The 12,843-nt window shown below is 44.0% G+C and overlaps 1 protein-coding gene across 1 annotated transcript in view; it reads right to left on the bottom strand.

Annotated features, from left to right (window-relative positions):
- Nucleotides 1-12,843, bottom strand: part of astn1 (astrotactin 1) — a 2,752,121-nt gene that overhangs the window by 1,951,151 nt on the left and 788,127 nt on the right. The gene's annotated exons all lie outside the window — the stretch shown is intronic.

The raw sequence follows: 12,843 nt of genomic DNA, 5'->3' as shown, positions 1-12,843 counted from the left end.
AATATGAAGCTTGGGTGTGTTGTGAACTGCCAGGAGGACAGCATGGAGCTCCAAGAGAACATAGACAAGTTGGTGGAGTGGCCAGAAAGATGGCTGATGAAGTTCAATGCGGAGAAGTGTGAGGTGATGCATTTTGGTAGGAAGAACATTGACAGACAATATAAAATAAGGGGTGAAATTTTGAAGAGGGTGCAGGAGCAGAAAGACTTGGGTGTATATGTGCATAGATCATTGAAGGTGCAGGAAAGGTGGAGAGCGCAGTTAATAAAGCATATAGTACCCTGGGCTTTATTAATAGGAGCATAGAGGAAAAGAGCAGGTAGCTTATGCTGAATTTATATAGGACACTCGTTAGACCTTAGTTGGAATATTGTGTGCAGCTCTGAGCACCATATTATAGGGAGGATGTGAACACATTGGACAGAGTGCAGAAGAGGTTTACAACAATGGTCCCAGGGATGAGAAACTTCAGCTATGAGGATAGATTGGAGAGATTGAGACTGTTCTCCTTGGAGAGAAGAAGGCTGAGAGGAGATTTGATAGAGTTGTTCAAAATCATGAGGGGGGCTGGACAGAGTAGGTAGGGAGAAGCTGTTCCCACTTGTAAAAGGATCAAGAACTAGAGGGCACAGATTTAAAGTGATTTGCAAAAGAAGCAAATGTGATGTGAGAAAAAACTTCTTCACACAACGAGAATGGGTCGGAAATGCACTGCCTGGAAGTGTGTTGGAGGCAGGTTTGATCGAGGCATTCAAGGGGACATTAGATAATTATTTGAATAGAAACAAGGTGCAAGGCTACGGAGAAAAGGCAGGACAATGGCATTAGGTCATAATGCTCATTTGGAGAATCAATGCAGACATGATTGGCCGAATGGCCTCCTTCTGTGCCGTTAAGATTCTATGAATCTTACATTTCGTTCTCTTTTATATATGTTTCTCTCCCTTTAATATGTAAATGCTATTGTTCCATATGTCTTTGAAACTGTATCTTCTTCATAATATAAAAACTTTCATGTTGCCAATATATTGTCAGTTGCCTTTCGGAGAAATAAACACATTCCTTAGCCTTGCTTAGCTGGCTAGTTGTAAACAGACTAAAGATCCCTTTGAAATCCAAATCTCTTCATTTATCTAAAAATGCAAATTCCCATCACACCTTACATGCTTAGCCAGTATCTATGTTCACTCATAAGCATGTCAAGCATCTAGCTTCTTCTGATTTCAAACTTGCAGTTTACTTGACTCCAAATATAATTAAGTCACACACAGACAGAACTATAGTTAACCCCATAAACCTAATTCACAATAAACCAGAAATATATTGTGAATATTATTATACTTTCATTACAGCAGGAAGTATGCATATTCACCTGGACATCGCAGAAAGAAAAGGGCCCTGGCTGATAGGTGACAGTGGGGAGGTTGAAGGTGATGCCAAGGGGGACACCAGTGGTGGGGGAAAGGAATATGGGGGAGGGGAAAGTACAGGGGGAGCTAAAGACATTTGGAAAAATCGAAAGTGAGCGGAGCCCGTGCTGGACGGGCACAGGTGCTGCATGGGAGTGTGATCAGTGGGTGGGTGGAGATGCAGGTCAGCTCAGATGGACAACTGAAAGAGAACCCCAGCAGGCAGCAGTGAAAATGCTCAGAATATTGAGATGCGTGCAATAGAGGAAAGGATCCGCGTGTGTGGGAGAGTGCTTGCACGAGGCTCCGAAAGGCCCTGTGGGGCGGAATTCAGTGGGAGGACCCGCTACAGACTGTCAATGAAGCTGAAGGACACCATTACGCATTATTCAGTGAAAATGAAAATATTTTCTGATTATAAAGTGACAAAATGTGTTCACCTGTGCAACCACTTGTAATCAGAAATTCTTAACTTTTCTAGGCCTACCACTTCTTCTGGGTGCTGCCCTAACATCTGCTGCAGAGGTGGTGACAGCCTGTCCAATGGTTGGCCCTGTTGCCTCTGATGACTCCAGCGTGGGTCTCCCTGAGGCCTGAGGCCTTGGGGGCTCTGGCTTGCTTTGGCTATCCTCCTGTGGGCCAACTGTTCCCTCTGCAGTGACAGAGAACAAGGTTGATGGGGTGACATGCATAGGGGATTCAAAGGGAAAGCTAGCCTCTGAGGTTCCTGAGTAGATGACACAGGGATGTCCAGCTGCCGCTCCTCCTCTCTTTGGGTGCCTGAGGGCCTCAGCCTGGCTCCTTGAGGGGAAGAGATGCCTGAAGGATCATTGAGGTGCCCCATTTCCCTCTCACGTTGCCTCTGCAGGAACTCACCCATGGCTAGCACGATAGAGTGCAGGTCTGTGTGCATCTCCGTGTTCTGCTGGACCAGGGTCTCCATGGTGTCTGCCATCTCTCACATGGAGACCTCCATATGCACACATATGGGCACTGCTTCATCAGAGAGCAGGTGGATGCACTCCTCCAACTTGCATGCCACTCTGTTGAGGGCTTCCAACAGCTCTGTGTGATGTTCCCCTGCTTTCTGCACAATGAGTTGGAAGGCTGAATCAAGAGGCCTGTCATCTTACTGGGACCTCATGGATGCCTCTTCCCCAGCAGTCCTCTGTGTGTTAGGGGGCTCAGCTGAACCTGCCTCCATGTGCTGCGGACATGTCTCCGTGAGGTTACCACCAGATTGTGAACCCAGGTCTGCTGTAGATCTAGGTCCGATCAAGGAGTGTGTCTCTGTGCTGGTGGATGGTGTGGGTAAGCGCTGTGACGGGTCTTCCAGGCTGCTTGTTTCCAGCTCTTCAATGGAGGAGGTGTCCTCTTGGCTGGTGGTGATGGCCTAGATGGAGCTGAAGGTCTAGCTGGCTGAGGGAGGGCACAGCTTGGCAGAGCTCCCTGTGAACCAAAGTAGAGATAATAAGTGTATGGCAGCAGAGTCAAGAGCCGGAGAGAGAGCACTCATATTTGCATTGAGAAAGGGATGATGTAATGCAGGATCCTCATATGGGTATTCGCCGTTGACCTTGCCTGTGCTGCAGGCAGGGTCCATGTCCTCACCAGTCATCACGATGACATGCTCCTCAAAGTGAGTGAGGGGCCTAATGTGGGCCACTCCACCCCCGGTCTGGGGGTGTCTCCCAGCTTATCCTGCACGAAAACAGATGGATGGAGTGTGAGCAGGACGCATGGCACTGAATGGAATGTTTGAGTGGTGAGTGGAGCCATGAATGGGATGATGATGTGAGTTTAAGAGGATAGGAACCTGATGGAGATGTGAGGATGCATGTGAGAGTTAGTTGTGTTATCCCTTGAGGTGTGAGATCCCTGTCGATGTGTGATGTGTTTGTGAGTATGTGAGTTGAGAGCGATGAGAAGAGTGTGTTACCTTGGTGAGTGGATGAGACCATTCATCCTGTACCGGCACTGGGTAGCTGTCCTCTTTTGCAGGGCATTGATATTGACCACTGCTGCCACCACCTCCCATGCAGGATTGGTGACACTGCTTGCTGGTCTTCCTCTAGAGTGGGAGTAGAGGACATCACGGCAAGCCTCCATGGCATCTAGAATACATTCCAGGGCTGCGTCACTGAATTGGGGGCTGCAGTCTTGTTGCCTTTCGGGGCCATATCTTCTGTGCCGCAGTCCTGGGCTGGAAGCACTGAGATGTGTGCCCAGTGTGAAGAAACAGTGAGGTGATGGCATGGTGGCGAATTGGAGGCTGCCCACCAGCAAAAGGTATATTACACATTAGATAAAACCCATAATTTCCACACCTACTTTTGTACCTACAGTATTAAAATGGTTGGTCCTATTATCCTTCTGCCCAATAGTAACTCCCAGGATGTTGATGGCATGCAATTCAGCGATAGTAATGCAATTTGACTGTCAAAGGTTGATGGCTAAATTCACTCTAGTTGGAGATGATCATTGCCTGGCGCCTGTATGGCTTGGGTTGCTATGTAGCAGCCCAAGTGTTCTACTGCATGTGAACACAGATGGCTTCAGTATCTGAGGAGCCATGAATAACACTGAACATTCTGCAATCATCAGCAAGCATCCCTAAACAAACCACTGTGTGAAAAAAATCTCCTCCTTTCCACTCTACTTCTTTTGCCAATTATTTTGACACCATGACCATTGCTTACTAACCTTCTTGCCAGAGGAAACAGATTCTCCCTATCTAATCCAGCAAAATCCCTTATAATTTTTCTATTTTCTATTTAGTCTCCCCTTAAACACCTTTGAACTAAAGAGAACAACCCTAGCTTCTCCAACGAAAACAACAAATACTGGAAAAGCTCAGCAGACCTGACAGCATCTGTGGAGGAAAAGACAGAGTTAAGGTTTTGAGTCCACATGACTCTCCTTCAGAGCTAAAGGGATGTAGAAGTGTGGTGAAATATATGCTGCTTAAGGGGGGTGGGACAGGTGAAACTGGATAGAAGGCCAGCAATAGGTGGAGGCAAAGGAGAGATTGCAAAATATGTCATAAACAAAAGGTCAAAGGAACGTTAATGGTGGTGGTCCTGTCTGAAGGAGGTGCTATTGGTGACATTAAGGTTAGAAAGCAAGATGTGATAATGGCCAGACCAGGGTAAGCATTCTGGAAAGAACAACATGACCTAGTGACAGATGGCCCTATTGGGGGTGGGGTGGTGGGGAAAAAATCGAAAATAGGCTAAAAGCTGGGGATAAAACAATGAATAACAATGGAAATGAATTTTAAAATAATAATAAAAATAAGTGGAAAAAATAAAAATTAAAAAAATAAAAAGTCATATTGAAAAAGGGGACCAAAAAGGGGTGAGGATGGAGGAGAGAGTTCATGGTCTGAAGTTGTTGAACTCACTGTTAAGTCTGGAAGGCTGTAAAGTGCCTAATCGGAAGATGAAGTACTGTTCCTCCAGTTTGTGTTGAGCTTCACTGGAGCATTACAGCAGGCCAAGGACGGACATGTGGGCATGAGAGCAGGATAGTGTGTTGAAATGGCAAGTGTCAGAAAGGTCTGGGTCATGCTTGCAGTAGAACAAATTGAGGGAAGTGCAAGTGTAGAGCTGCTTCACCTGAAAGGTATGTTTGGGCCCTTGGACAGTGAGGAGGGAGGAAGTAATGGGGCAGGTGTTGCACCTTCTGCGGCTGCATGGGAAGGTGCCATGGAAGGGGGTTGAGGTGTTGGGGGTGATGGAGGAGTGGACCAGGGTGTCCAGGAGGGAACTGTCCCTACGGAATGTTGACAGTGGGGGTGAAGGGAAGATGTGTTTGGTGGTGGTATCATGCTGGAGTTGGCGGAAATGGTGGAGGATGATCTTTTGAATGCAGAGGCTGGTGGGGTGAAAAGTGAGGACAAGGGGGACCCTATTATAGTTGAGGGAGGGCGAGGAAGGTATGAGAGCAGAGGTGGGAGATGGGTCGGGTATGGTTGTGGGCCCTGTCAACCACCGTGGGTGGGAAAACTCGGTTAAAGAAGAAGGAAGGTATGTCAGGAGCACTATTTTGAAAAGTGGGATCGTCGGAACGGAGGTGAAGGAACTGAGAGAATGAGATGGAATCCTTACAGGAAGCAGGATGTGAGGGTTTGTAGTCGAGGTAGCTGTGGGAGTCGATGGGCTTGTAATGAATATTGGTGGATAGTCTATCACCAGAAATTTAGTCAGAGAGGTCAAGGAAGGGAAGGGAAGTGTTAGAGATTGACCATGTGAAACTGATTCAGGGGTGGAAATTGGAAACAAAATTGATACATTTTTCCAGATCCAGACGAGAGCATGAAGCAGCACTGAAGCAGTCATCGATGTACTGGAGAAAGAGTTGTGGGAGGGGGCATGAGTAGTACTGGAACAAGGAATGTTCGACATACCCCATAAAGAGACAGGCATAGCTGGGGCCCATGTTATTTTTTGCACCTGAAGGAAAGAGACAAAGTTTCTCCATCTCTTCACACAACTGAAGTCCCTCATCATTGGTATTATGCTATAAAACTCTTCAATACCCTTTCTAAGGCCTTGCCATCCTTCCTTGAGAGTGGTACCTAGAATTGTGCACAAAACTTCAATTGAGGCATAAGCAGCAATTTCTAAGGATTTCACATGCCTTTTATTTGGAGGAAGTGAGACAAGTTTAAGGAGAAATTGTTCAGTGTGAGAACAAGTTCAGCCAGACGGAGGAGAGTAGTGGTGGATGGGGATTGTTCAGGCCTCTGTTCAAGGAAGAAGCGGAGAGCCCTCAGACCATCCCAGTGGGGGATGGAGGTGTAGAGGGATTAGACATCCATGGTGAAGAGGAAGCGGTTGGGGCCAGGGAACTAAAAATTGTTGATATGATGTAGGGCATCAGAGGAATCACAGATATAGGTGGGAAGAGACTAGACAAGGGATGAGAGAACGAAATCAAGAGAGGAAGAAATGAGTTCAATGGGGCAGGAACAGGCTGACACGATCGGGCTACCGGGACAGTCCTGTTTGTAGATTTTGAGGAGGAGACAGAAGCGGGCTGTCCAAGGTTGGGAGACTATGAGATTGGAAGCTATGAAGGGAAGATCTCCGGAGGAGACGAGGTCTGTGACAGTCCTGGAAACAATGGCTTGATGTTCAGTGGTGGGGTCATGGTCCAGGGGGAGGTAGGAAGAAGTGTCTGAGAGTTGGCGCTTAGCCTCTGCGAGATAGAGGTCAGTGTGCCAGACAACAACAGCACCACCCTTGTCAGCGGGTTTGATAACAAAGTCAGGGTTGTACCTGAGAGAACGGAGTGTGGTGAGTTTAGAAGGAGACAGGTTAGAGTGGGTGAGAGGTGTAGAGAAATTGAGACGGCCAATGTCACGCTGACAGTTCTCAATGAAAAGGTCAAGGGCAGGTAAGAGGCCAGAAGGAGGGGTTCAGGTGGAGGGAGAATACTGGAGGCGGGTGAAAGGACCCACTGAAGGGGGGGGAGAACTCTTGCCCAAAGAAGTGAGTACGGAGACGAAGGTGGCGGAAGAAGAGTTCAGCATTGCATCGAGCCCGGAATTCATTGAGCTGAGGCCGTAAGGGTATGAAACTGAGTCCTTTGCTGAATACTGAACATTCAGCATCAGAGAGGGGAAGGTCATGGAGTATGGTGAAAAAAAGGAAAGGGCTGGGATTAGAAGACAGGATGGGGTCAGAGGGATGGGAAAGGGTGGAGGGTCCTTTATGGGCATTGATATCAATGAGTTGTTGGAACTTGCGTTCCTTTGCACCTGAAGGAAAGAGACAAAGTTTCTCCATCTCTCCGCACAACTGAAGTCCCTCATCATTGGTATTATGTTGAAAAAAACTCTTCACTACCCTTTCTAAGTCCTTGCCATCCTTCCTTGAGGGTGGTGCCCAGAATTGTGCACAAAACTTCAATTGAGGCATAAGCAGCGATTTCTAAGGATTTCACATGCCTGTTTTGTATTCAAAGCCAACTATCTTAACTGCCTTATTAACTTGCCCTGTCCTTTTCAGGGATTTGTGAAAATGTACCCTAGGTCTCTTGGCTTCTGCACGCCCATGGAAATAATACCATTCACGTTATACTGCCTCTCCATGTTTTTCCTCCCAAAGTGCATCACTGCACACTATGCATATTAAATTGCATCTGCCCTGTGCCTGGCCATTTCCCCAGTCTGCCTGTGGCTTCGTGAAGTCTGCTATTATCATGCTCATTATTCACTAAATTACTAACTTTTGTATCATGCACAAACTTTAAAATTGCACTCCCTCTATGTAAGTCCTGATTATTTTTGTATAATGAGGAAAGCGATACTCCTACTACTGACCCTGGGGAACCTGACTGCATAGTTCTCCTGAGTGAGAAAAACACCTGATCAGACCTTCTCTCTACTTAGCCAATTATTTGACTAATTTAATACTACCCCTTTTAATACCTTGTGTTTTTATTTTCTAAAATGCCCTTTGGAAGTCCATATAAAAAAATATATATAGCATCTGCTGCTTTCTTGATTTGCTGCTTTGGATCACTATACTTAGCTGGAATTTTATATTTGACTTGGTTACACATGAGGGGAGATTTTCCAGCTGGTAAGATTATCCAGGAATCCCACAGGATGCGATTTATGGGATTTGTTTAATATCTATGAAAATGAACATTTTGTACAAGAATCTCAGTAAAACATTTGAATATGAATTTAATGACTGAAAATTGATCAGAGCATACAATATCAACTAGAGTGGGCTGCAGAAAATGAAACTCTGCAATAAAATAGCCTCAAAGATGCACAAGACAATTTTCATAAATATTGTTCAAGAGTTTTTTTTAACTGCTGCTTTCACGCTAGGGGTTTTCATGAGGAAACAGTAGATTGTCTACAAAACAAATATCACTGCAAAGCCACTAAGAGTAGTAGACATGAAAAGGGGTACATGAAATACAAGCTTCTGCTGCAGCTCATTAAATAGCAAATCACTTAACTACATTTGTGTCCTTGTCAAAAAATGTTAAATGAATAATGTCAATTCCAATATTTTGAACTAATATTGCAGAAATTAAACAAAGCACCGTACTTGGATTTGAATCTATCTTTCGGTTTTTAGCTTGAGGTGATAAATTTCCAGGCTAGAAGGAAATTTTGACTCATCAAAATCTTAATTTCTAATAGGCAGTCTGGAAGCTGCAGCAGGAGTTTTAGAGTCAATGATGGCAATGGAGAATAAAATTGGGTGAAGCTGTTATGAAAGTAAATTGCCTTCTATGATATTGTACTACTACCATGCATCACTAACAGCAGCATCCAAAAATATTATCTTATTCTATTTTTGATAAAGCTTATAACACGGTGCTACTTTTGAACTACCAGTCCATCTAATTATCCTATTTTGATATGCTGGATACAGCTGATGTCATTAAGGCTTCTCGAAGAACATAAGTATGCCATCTTTTAGAAACCTAAATTGTTGCACAGAATGTAAATTTTTCTCAGGATTACTAGTTACTAGATTCATTGTTACCACTCGGTTTCTAGTAATTCAGTAATTTTGCTGCAACTAAGCCATGTTTACTGTGCTCCTGCAAAGCTGGGGTCCTTTAAAGATTTGTACATGTACAAGCAACAATAAACTATGCTCTGGTGAATTTATTGGATTGCAAAACTGGTAGTAGACATTTCATTGAGCATATAATTCTCAGCTAAGGCAGTATAATTTGGTTGAAATTAAGCATTATAAAATCTACAGTGAAACGTCATCAAGCATGGAAATAGAGATGAGAAACTAAATGAAGAGATCGACTTCAGTAGATTCTGGAGGAATAGAATCCAAAGTGATTTTTTTAAAATCAGGAAGAAAAAGAAAGCAAATGAAAGATCTCCGAAGGTAACTCACAGCAGCAGAGATTAAGACCATGACAGGACATAGAGTGAAGGGAACAATGACTAAAGTGGCATTTTTTGGGATTTAAAATTAATGGGAAAATTGCTGTCATTAAGGGGTTAGAGTCACAAAGCAACTAGGATGCTTTCCATTTACTTCTGAGAACCATGTTCAAGGCTAACATGGACTAATGGGAGAGTCTCCTGTTTATAAGGGGCCAATCTGTAATGAATATTGGCGATGTCAACCACTCTTTTATGAGCAACAATCTGTAGTACAAAGCGACCCCATAATTTGGAAATCCTATTCGAAGAGCTTTTAAGAGTGGCTGGTACAGAATATGGTTAAAGCCAGAAGCTGCTGGGATGCTCAGAGTTTGGGACCAAGACGTCATTGAGCCAGAATGAAAGGTGTCTTGCTCTGCATTGGCTCATGCTATACTGGACTTCCACAGAAGCCCTCATGTTGAAGAGCACAGAATTCAAAAGAAAGTCTCCAAAAATAGAAATGGTTGGAAAACTATGTTTTGAAAAAACTGAAATCTAAAATTGATTCACAGGCCAGAATTTTCCAGTCCTCCCCCACCCCCCAACCCCCACCATGGCGGGTTCCCCCACGGTTGCGCCGGCAACCCATTGAAATCTCCATTCACATCAGTGGGACCCAAAGACCCCACCCAGCTTGAGGAGCTGGTAAATTCCAGCCATAGAAGCTTGAATTGCAGCTCAAATGTAAGCTTTAGTTACTATGTTTATTCAATGAAAGTACCTAAAATACCTAAATCTTAATGACAAACACTATAATAATCATCTAGCTGAATATCTTTCTCCACACGGTGATGTAAAGAGTCATCCAGTTCGATTTGATTTGTAAGTAAGACATTTCCAATTCCAAAACATACATAACCAATCAACACAGCATTGCTTTCAGCAGTTGCACATGATCAGTAAACTTCATTTCGATTACATCTTTTCTGCACAGTTGTTTTCTCTCCTCCTTTGTGCAGGATTTATGTGCTGAATTTTAGGCTGGGGACAGGGTCGCAAGCTGTGGGGCATGGTGGGAGGCGGTGGTGGACAGGACAGTGGGGAGGGGAAATGTAAGATGGAATACTTGAGGGGGAGCCTCTAATGGGCAGAGCTGTCCCAAAAGGAGACAACTTCCTCAACGCATTAATTGGCTACTTCAGGACCTCAATTAGCCCACGAGCAGGTGGATCTCCCAACACTTCACCAGCCGCTGATAGAATTGCAGCAGGGGAGGGATGGATAGGTGCCAGGAATGGAGCCCCTGGCATGGCGCACAATTTTAAGGCCATTATACCCCTCTCCTGGCCTGCTATTCTGCCCACAGGAGGCCATAAAATTCTGCTGCATAATGCTGTTTTTGTGCTGCATCCCTGATAAGAACAGCTACATTACTTAATTTCAAGTTTGAAGGTAATCTTGCTTGCTTCATATTTAGCAGTGTTGTGGATTTATACTTTTTTGGTATAATTACAAGGTGGGAGAGAATTCAGAGGTACGGTCATGACGATCATTGCATTAACCTTTAGACATTATGACAGTATCCAAATATCATGTCTAAGAATAGCCTACAGCTTTTGAGCTGCACTATTGCCATAGCAACACATAGGCTTTGCATGAACTGGTAGCATTGCACAAAGCTAACTTGAAACTGCTTTGGTGAATCAATAATTGAATAACTATGAAAGCCGTATACTTAAAAGAGGGCGAGTAAATGCAAATCACTCCTCCTTGTATCTTCTCTCCAGGCTGAACTGTTTTTTTTTCCCTGGCAAAGAGGATCAAGCAAGAAAGTTAAATGTTCCAGTCTTTGTTAATTAGCATTAAAATTGCCTTATTTTAAGTTTTGCTTATTTATTTTTCAAAATAGGAAGCCTTTTGCAGGCAAGAATAATTAGAAAATGGAAATGGATAAGAAACTGGAAATGGATTAGAAAATGGATCGTTTCGTTTTGGGCAGCCCCACTGTGACCACAATCCAAAGCTGTCTCCAATCTGAAGCTAATTTACAATGTACCTTTTTGTAACCATGAATGTGAATGTGTTAATCAGCATTGTTATTGTCTTATTTTAAATTGACTGTGCTTATTTTTTTTAAATATGAAAGATTTTGCAGGCAAGCATAATTAGAAAATGGAACATAAGGTGCAGACCTTTGATGGTTTAGTCTTGGGCAGTCCCACACCAGTTCTTGTCTAGTTTGTCCTGCTAGCTACCCTTAATGTCCCCATTAGCACATCCTTTAGATAATATCACCACCATCAACTAATTTACAATGTGCCTTTTTGTAACCATGAATGTGGCCAACTTTAAGCAATCAGTGTTATCTGTACTTGGAAGGTCATATCTATCTACACAGCCTAACATGCTCTTACTGTCAGTTTAACATTTTTCAACAAAGTAACACTAGTCAAACTGAACTTGAAATGCTCCAGACTGCATTGCATCACACAAAGCATCATATGGCAAATTCTCCTCCCAACAGGAAATAGATCAAATTAAGTATATTGGGAACTCCTCCATTTCATAGTTAGTGAAAATACTGAAATTAATTACAATATATTTATCCTAGAATCCAGATTAGATGTAGGAATTATTCAAAAACCATTTTATTGACATATATAAAATCACATAAAAACGCTATTATCTTTTATCGGTACTTTTGCCGTAAAAATATATTTGCCAAGATAAGAGACCAAGGCATTTGTGCGTCAGGAAATAATTGACCTGAAATTAAAGAAACTTAAATAAAAAAGTAACGTAAAAAAAGAGAGACAGAGACCAGATTTTCCATTCCGAGTCTAAGACAGGTGGCGGGAGTGGGAAGCCGGAGTGACTTCCACTGGTGAGCAGGGCGGGTAAACACGCTGAATCCTATGTTGTTCACCTCATTAATTATGCAGCTGGTCACAGTATCAAAGGAGCCTAGGTGAGTTGCTGCAGTGCATCTTGTATGTGGTATACACTGAGTAAGTGGTGAAGGGAGTTAATGTGAAGGTGGTGGATGAGGTGCAAATCAAGCAGGATACTTGGTCCTGGATGGTGCCCAGCTTCCTCATTGTTATTGGAGCTGAACTCTTCCTGGCATGTAGAGAGTAATCCATTACACTCCTGACTTGTGCCTCGTAGATGCTGCACAAACTTTGGAGAGTCAGGAGGTGAGGCACTCTCCAGCCTCTGGCCTTCTCTTTCAAACAATGTGTTCACACTCAATCCATCTGTCTTCATGCAGGACAAGGTGGCCCACAACAGGAGGGAGAGAATGGAGACAGGCGGTGAAATGGCGGAGCTATGCACCTCACACAATTTTTGCAGCCGGTTGCAGAGTTGGCAGGGAGGGCAGAGAATGTGGATGCACCGATGGCGAGGTCAGTCGCGCCCAACAATCCAGCAAGGAAACAGGGACTTCGCCAAGAGACTGCTTGATGTGTTTAATGCCTGAACCAACCTAGTCAGTCACTCATTCTCACTTTTTTTCCATTTCAGGTGCCAGCAGGAAGAGGTGGAGGCCAACCTCCTCCACTGAAGAAA

The sequence above is a fragment of the Carcharodon carcharias genome, chromosome 16 (assembly GCF_017639515.1).
Source record: "Carcharodon carcharias isolate sCarCar2 chromosome 16, sCarCar2.pri, whole genome shotgun sequence".
Lineage (NCBI taxonomy): Eukaryota > Metazoa > Chordata > Chondrichthyes > Lamniformes > Lamnidae > Carcharodon > Carcharodon carcharias.
This window is presented reverse-complemented; position numbering and strand designations above follow the sequence as displayed.